This window comes from Callithrix jacchus, chromosome 12 (genome assembly GCF_049354715.1).
Source record: "Callithrix jacchus isolate 240 chromosome 12, calJac240_pri, whole genome shotgun sequence".
NCBI classification, from domain to species: domain Eukaryota; kingdom Metazoa; phylum Chordata; class Mammalia; order Primates; family Cebidae; genus Callithrix; species Callithrix jacchus.
The window spans coordinates 125,710,876-125,717,670 of NC_133513.1; positions in this window are offsets into that span (position 1 = coordinate 125,710,876).

The following is a 6,795-nucleotide window of genomic DNA, read 5'->3' on the forward strand; positions in this document are numbered from 1 at the left end:
GAGGTGCCTCTCTCCCTGGTGAATTTGGGGTAGTTGGTCAGGGTTCCCCTCTTCCTGATAGATTTGGGGGCTCTGGGTGGGAGGTCCCCCTCCCCCTGGTGGATTTGGGGTATCTGAGCGGGGCTCCCTTTCACCCTGGTAAATTTGGGGTGTCTGCGCAGGAGGCAGAGATCTCCCTGGATTTGGGGTGTCTGGGTGTGGCCCCTTCCCTGGCTCCTGCTCTGCCGTTCTCTTTTCCTTCCTTAGCTGCTGAGTGAGGACCATCCATGCTGACTTTCAGATCAGGGCATCCTGAGTTTCTGGAACTTTTCATTTCTCTGCCCAGCTCTCCTGGGAAGGGGAAAGGGAGGCAAGAGCCCCAAGCCAGGCCTGAGAACCCCCAGGGGCACGAACTGAGCTGCAGAAGGCAGATGGTCTGGAGCGGCTGCAGGCCCGCGGCTTGGAGAGAGCAGCAGCCGCAGCAGGGAGCTGGTGCTTGGCAAACGTGAATGTGGTTGGCGCACACTGCCAGGAGGTCACAGGGTCACAGGCCGTGTCCCAGGAGTGGACGTAATGATGGGCATCGCAAGCCCTGGAGCCCCAGGACGCAGGCCCAGCCTTCTGTGAGTGGAGGTCACCTGCAGGTGGCGCCCCAATGTCAGGTGTGGTGCATGAAAAGGAAAGAAGGGGGAGGAGAGGAAGGAAGAGGGGGAGGAGGAGAGCGAGGGGAGGTGCCCCTGTGGAGCTGCCTGCAGGGGCGGTGGGGGGGGCTCTCACGGAGGGAATCAGCTGCTCAGCCCTGGGGGGTCCCAGGCCCAGCCATGGCAACAGGGTGGGCACTGCAGGGCAATGTCTCAGGCTGAGAAAGCACTTGGCCACAACTCTGGCCCTCCCGGTGCCCCCAGGGAAGCCTGGCTCAGCTCCTGTGTGGGGGCTCCCTGAGTCCTGCACTCCAAGTGAGCGCAGCACGGGAGGGCCAAGCTCACAAACGTCTGTAGGCAGCCGGCCAGGGCAGGTGCCGTTCAGGCCCCATGCACTCCGTCCAGTTCGCGGGACACAGCGCAGAACCCGGTGTGGGCCCTGGGACCTGAGTCCCGACACGGAGTTCAGGTGTCCTCAGGGAGGCCTTGTCAGACTTCCTCAGGTGCCAGCAGGACCGTGGGGGCAGCTGGGCTCAGGTCCCCTTGTCACTGTTGGAAGCTGGCCCCACACGCACCACACTCACACTCTCAACTGCACCAGCTCCTCCATGTGGTCAGGAGGCTGGAGAGTGGACAGGCTGGGAAGAGCCCTCGGTGTGGGGGCAGCGCTCTGTCCCAGGACCAGAGGAGCCACATGGGTGCTGCCTGCCTGCTCCCTCTCCCTGGGGAGGAATGAGAGCCACCTGGGAGCCACTCAGCTGCCTGGGCTCTTCCACACCATGGGCCTCAGCCAGGTACCAGCAGGGGCAGGTCACACACAGAGCATGGAGGCACAGGGTTTGCTTCTCCCACTTGGCCTGAGCATAGCACAGGGCCTCAGGTGTGCCTGAGGATCCCACTGATGGCCAGCTATATGAGTATCATAAAAGTGGGAGGGGTGATGGTGACAACGGTAGTGATGGTGGTCGTGATAACTGTGATGGTGATAACGGTGCTGATGATAATAGTGATGGTGAAATGGAGATGGTGGTGGGGTTGCTGACGACGATGGTGATGGTGATGATGGTGATGGTGATATGGAGATGGTGGAGATCGTGATGATGGTGATGGTGATATGGTGACATGGAGATGGTGGTGATGGTGATGGTGATATGGAGATGGTGATGATGGTGATGGTGAAATGGAGATGGTGGTGGTGTTGCTGACGACGATGGTGATGGTGATATGGAGGTGGTGGTGATGGTGGTGATGGTGATATGGAGGTGGTGGTGATGATGGTGATGGTGATATGGAGGTGGTGGTGATGATGGTGATGGTGATATGGAGGTGGTGGAGATGGTGATGATGGTGATGGTGATGATGGTGCTGATGGTAACGGTGATGGTGATATGAAGATGGTGGTGGTGATGCTGGTGATGGTGATATGGAGATGGTGGTGATGGTGATGGTGACAGTGACGGCGATATGGAGATGATGGTGATGGTGATGATGGTGATGGTGCGGATGGTGATATGGAGGTGGTGGTGATGGTGATGATGGTGCGGATGGTGATGGTGATGTGGAGATGGTGGTGATGGTGATGGTGATATGGAGATGGTGGTGATGGTGATGGTGACAGTGATGGTGATATGGAGATGATGGTGATGGTGATGATGGTGGTGATGGTGATATGGAGGTGGTGGTGATGGTGATGGTGCTGATGGTGATGTTGCTGATGGTGATGGTGATATGGAGGTGGTGGTGATGGTGGTGATGGTGATATGGAGATGGTGGTGATGGTAATGATGATGCTGATTGTGATGGTGATATGGAGGTGGTGGTGATGGTGATGATGGTGGTGATGGTGATATGGAGGTGGTGGTGATGATGGTGATGGTGATGTGGTGATATGGAGATGGTGGTGATGGTGATATGGAGATGGTGATGGTGATATGGAGATGGTGGTGATGATGGTGGTGATGGTGATATGGAGGTGGTGGTGATGGTGATGATGGTGCTGATGGTGATGTTGCTGATGGTGATGGTGATATGGAGGTGGTGGTGATGGTGGTGATGGTGATATGGAGATGGTGGTGATGGTGATGGTGATGCTGATGCTGATGGTGATGGTGATATGGAGGTGGTGGTGATGGTGGTGATGGTGATATGGAGATGGTGGTGATGGTGATGGTGATGCTGATGCTGATTGTGATGGTGATATGGAGGTGGTGGTGATGGTGATATGGAGATGGTGGTGATGGTGATGATGATGCTGATTGTGATGGTTATATGGAGGTGGTAGTGATGGTGATGATGGTGATGGTGATATGGAGATGGTGGTGGTGCTGATGATGGTGCTGATGGTAATGGTGATGGTGATATGAAGATGGTGGTGATGATGGTGATGGGGATACGGAGATGGTGGTGATGGTGATATGGAGATGGTGCTGATGGTAACGGTGATGGTGATATGAAGATGGTGATGGTGATGATGGTGATGGTGATGGTGATACGGAGATGGTGGTGGTGATGATGATGCTGATATGGAGATGGTGGTGATGGTGATGATAGTGCTGATGGTAACAGTGATGGTGATATGAAGATGGTCTTGGTGCTAATAGTAATGGTGATGGTGATGATATGGAGATGGTGGTGGTGGTGATGATGGTGATGGTGATATGGGGATGGTGGTGGTGGTGATGATAGTGCTGATGGTGATGGTGATATGGAGATGGTGGTGGTGGTTTTGATGGTGGTGGTGATATGGAGATGGTGGTGATGGTGATGATGGTGATGGTGATATGGGGATGGTGGTGGTGGTGATGATAGTGCTGATGGTGATGGTGATATGGAGATGGTAGTGATGGTGATATGGAGATGGTGGTGGTGGTTTTGATGGTGGTGGTGATATGGAGATGGTGGTGATGGTGATATGGAGATGGTGGTGGTGGTGATATGGAGGTGGTGGTGGTGGTGGTGATGATGGTGATGGTGATATGGAGATGGTAGTGATGGTGATATGGAGATGGTGGTGGTGGTTTTGATGGTGGTGGTGATATGGAGATGGTGGTGATGGTGATATGGAGATGGTGGTGGTGGTGATGGTGGTGGTGATATGGAGGTGGTGGTGGTGGTGACGATAGTGCTGATGGTGATGGTGATATGGAGGTGGTGGTGATGGTGATATGGAGATGGTGGTGATGGTGACATGGAGATGGTGGTAATGGTGATGGTGATGATGGTAATGGTGATGGTGATATGGAGATGGTGGTGGTGGTGATGGTGGTAGTGGTGATGATGGTGGTAGTGGTGGAGGAGGTGGGATGGTGATCATGATGATGAGGACGGTAGTGGTGATTGTGGAGGTTGTGATAGTGATGGTGGTGGTAGTGATGGCGATGGTGGTGATAATGGTGATGGTGGTAGTGATGGTGATGGTGGCAGTGATGGGGTAGCGATGGTGATGGTGGTGATAATGGTGATGGTGGTAGTGATGGTGATGATGGTGATGGTGATATGGAGATGGTTGGTGATGGTGATGATGGTGCTGATGGTAATGGTGATGGTGATATGGAGATGGTGGTGGTGGTGATGATGGTGATGGTGATATGGACATGGTGGTGGTGGTGATGGTGATATGGAGATGGTGGTGGTGATGGTGATATGGAGATGGTGGTGGTGGTGATGATGGTGATGGTGATATGGAGATGGTGGTGGTGGTGATGATGGTGATAGTGATATGGAGATGGTGGTGGTGGTGATGGTGATGATGGTGGTAGTGGTGATGATGGTGGTAGTGGTAGAGGAGGTGGGATGGTGATCATGATGATGAGGACAGTAGTGGTGATTGTGGAGGTTGTGATAGTGATGGTGGTGGTAGTGATGGTGATGGTGGTGATAATGGTGATGGTGGTAGTGATGGTGATGGTGGCAGTGATAGGGTTATTGATGGGGAGGTGGGATGGTGATGGTGATGGCAATGGTGGTAGTGATGATGATGGTGATGGTGATGGTGGCAGTGATGGTGGTGGTACTGGTGGAGGAGGTGGGATGCTGAAAATGATGAGGATGGTAGTGGTGATGGTAGAGACTGTGATGGAGATGGTGGTGATGGTGTTGATGATGACAGAAGTGTTGATGGTGGTGATGGCAGCTGACTCACAGAGCCTTATTGGGGCTTGTGCTGTACTAAGCATCTCATGTTTATTAACTTATTTCATCTCCAGTACAAGCCTACATGATAGGCATCTTAGTATTCCTGCTTACAGATGAGGACACAGGCACAGGGGAGGTGGCAGTCTCCCCAAGGTCTTGGCAGGACTCCAGCAGTCTGGCCTCAGAGTTTATGTGCCTGCCCAGCTCTCTGCAGCCCCTCCAGTGGAGTCCTGCCAGGTTCTGTCCTAGCCAATCCTTTGAGATACTGCCTCAGCGGGTGTGGCCCTAGATCCTCCTGATAACCGGCGGGGCAGGGACCGAGCTCCGGACCAGGCCCTGAAGGGTGGCCAGACAGGACAAAGTCAGCCTTGGAGAACCACACTGCCCTCCAAGGGCTTCCAGGCTGGAGCAGAACACAAACACTGCCCAAAGGATCTGCGGCCTGCTGGAAGGTCACGGGTTTCTGGGCTCAGCATTTGCAAAGATTGCCTTGAGCCCCTGCCTCAGAGGACATGACAATGGACAAGGAGTGTGTGTCCCTGCCAGACACCTTGGAGGGGGCTGCTGTGTTCCTGCACCTCACTCTGTCCAGGCTTCTAGAATGAGAGGATCGCCTGCTGGAATCAGAGCAGGCCTCATTATTAAAGGCATCCTATCTCCTGCCTTCCACAGCTGCTGTGGGCATGAGGCTTGCCATAAAGTGGCCTGGGTCCCAGCCTCAAGGCCCATCCCCACCTCTGGCTCTGGGCAGCAGCTCTGGAGAGCTCTGTGCTCTCTGACTCATGGCTGTGGCCCTCGAGGCCTCCACCTTGACCACCTTTGATCCACCTCAGAAGCACCTCACCGTGCTGCATGAGACCCACATGCCAGGCCCCGGTGAACTCCAGTAAGATCAAGCAAGCCCAGGTGTGTTGGGGGTTGGGGGGACACCAGCTGGCTGCCAGGCAGTTCTGGAGCAGGCTGGACACAGGCCAGGCTGTGGCTGCACCTCAGTCATGGGGAGGCCCCTGTAAGCCTCATCTCGTGGAAGAGACCCATGGAGGCTAAGCACCTGCTCAGCCCTGTCCTTCCCAAGTCTCAGTGACTACATAGCCCAGGTAAGTGCTCGGCAGGTGCAGGCAGTCAGGGGGGCCGGCTGAGCTTGGAGCTGGGGGAGTGACCTGAAAGACGAGGGGCGGGCTTGAAGCTGGTGACGGCCCAGCCAGTCTGCTAGGGACAGCAAATCCAAGAGCTCCTCCAAGGACTGCAGGGGAGGCAGACCCTGAGGGGAGGTGGCTACAGGGTCCCCACTTCCCCCTGCTGTCTCAGGGGACATGGAGGCCGAGCCGTTCGTCCCTCCCTCAACGGTACCCCTTCAGGCCACCCATCCTCCCTACTCCCGGTCACCCACCCCCAGCCCCAGTGGAAGCTTAGGACAGTCTCCTGTCCCCTTAGCCTGCCCCATCCGACTGGCTGGGCCGCCCGAGCTGGGCGTGTCCTAGACTTTGCTGCGGCTGTGCCTGCAGCAGGGGGACGAAGGCTTTAGGGCCTTTTTTTGGGACCAAGTCTCCTGAAGACAAAGTGTGAAGACCTCAGGGGTGTCTCTCTTTCCACTCTTGGCCCTTTTGCCCCAGCTAGGGACGCACTCCTGAAGCTCCTCTCCAGCCCAGCCAGGCAGCTCGATGTCCTCTCACTGTGGGCAGCGCCAGCCCCACTAGCCAGGGTCCTTTCCAGGACTGGGCAGAACTCACTGACCAGCACAAGCAGGTGGCCCCTGGGGAGATGCTCAGAGCAGGAAGCCTGGGGCAGCCCCCCAACCCCAAATACAGAGTCAGACAGGAGGGGATGCCTGGCCAGTGAGGCCCCCAAGGACATCTGCATTTTAATCAGGGACTCTGGAAACTCACCTGGTCTTCTTAAACAAGAAGGTTGGAGCAGGCAGGAAGCCTGTGGGGAGCAAGTTGGGGGCAGGGCTGTGAGGTGGGCCCTGAACAGCCACCATTTAAGTTGCCAAAAATGGTCTCCCTGTCTGCAGATGCTCTTTTTTATACCTTACCTAGTG